Consider the following 1,562-nt stretch of genomic DNA (forward strand, 5'->3'; position numbering starts at 1 on the left):
TTGTGCATTACTAACCAATAAATGTAGTTTGCGTGATCCCCATATGATAGAGGACACAACACAAGTTTTTCTCATACAAGTTCAGTCTTTCATGCATAAGATAAACAAATTTATGTTCATATATGGCTTTTGAGTAATAATATTAGAAGAATTAGAGTTAACCATTAATGACAAAATGATAACTTTTATTTATTATAGACTTAACCACCTTATTCATAGTATGAATAAAAATTTTCATTATATGGTGTGTCTAAATTTAAAAAATTTGTAAGAGTTAACATGTGTATTATACACTTACCAAATAATTTAAGATTATCATTTTTTGTAGTTTCTAATGAAAGTTTAGTTATAATCTAAATTCAATTAAATGTAACTATTTAAGTTACTAAAATAATCTTGCGTATAATTAACTAATAAATGTAACTTGGGTGATCCTTGTGTGATAAAAGACATAACACAAGTTTTACTCATAAATATAGTTTATCATTCACAAACAAATTGTTCAGATGTGACTTTTGATTTTCAGTCCCAAAATTTGTCATTAGCTAAATCTATGTCCTTAATATAATCTTAATAAAACATAAACAAGAAAACAATTACTAATAATAAATAACATTTACCATAATTAATTTACCTAGAATTTGTGAATTTTTTTATATCTTTCTCTCCAGTCATGCATAATACGTACCTACCATCTGTCCAATTAATAGTGCTTGGCTTTTGTTTTCACAAATTTAGAATTTTATGTAATACATTCCAAACTATAATAAGCATATGACTACTTATTACTTTTTCTTATTTTCGAAAGTGTGTGTCTGTCTTGAGTATCTATCACCCATGCCATGATGAATCCTTGTCCTGCATGTCCTTGGTCATGCGTAAGAAAAAGCAACTAGCTAGCTAGGCCACACTCACCCCTTCTCTTTGATATTATTTACCGCATTCGGTGCTTTAATCAGCACTAGCTTATTCCCCTCCCACACCCACCTTTAATTACCTTCACCTCCACCTCCAAGCCCTTTCAAGACTTTTTTACAGAACTTGTATAAATAAAAGTTACCCAAGTAATCCACATAAAAAAATAAAATTAAAAATGGGACATGGGCTACTTGGGTAATTTTTGTAACGTTTTAATTCTTGCAGTAGTTAAATGGACGTACAAAGCTTATTATATAGTGAAAATTTACTGGTTGGTTTACAGGGAGGGTCCATTTTAGTGTATATTGGACTTCTTGGTATAGTCAGCGCATGGGGTGGTTTGTTTTGTAAAGAACACTGATTACTTCTTGGTATACTCATTAAATATTAATTTCAGGACTAAAATATTAAGTTGAAAAACTAAAATAATAATACACATATTAATTAAATTTAAAGACTAAATTAAAAAGTTAATTCTTATACGTGATAATCATAAATTATCATGTCATAGACACCACGTTTGTTGCATTTTTACCATATTCAGAATCAAAATAATTAATTTTTAAAGTGGATATATATCCGTTACTTTATTATATATATGATAAAAGAGGTCGTTAAACCCGTCACGATGGTTGCATGCATAG

Source organism: Glycine soja, chromosome 9 (genome assembly GCF_004193775.1).
Source record: "Glycine soja cultivar W05 chromosome 9, ASM419377v2, whole genome shotgun sequence".
In the NCBI taxonomy this organism is placed as follows: Eukaryota; Viridiplantae; Streptophyta; class Magnoliopsida; order Fabales; family Fabaceae; genus Glycine; species Glycine soja.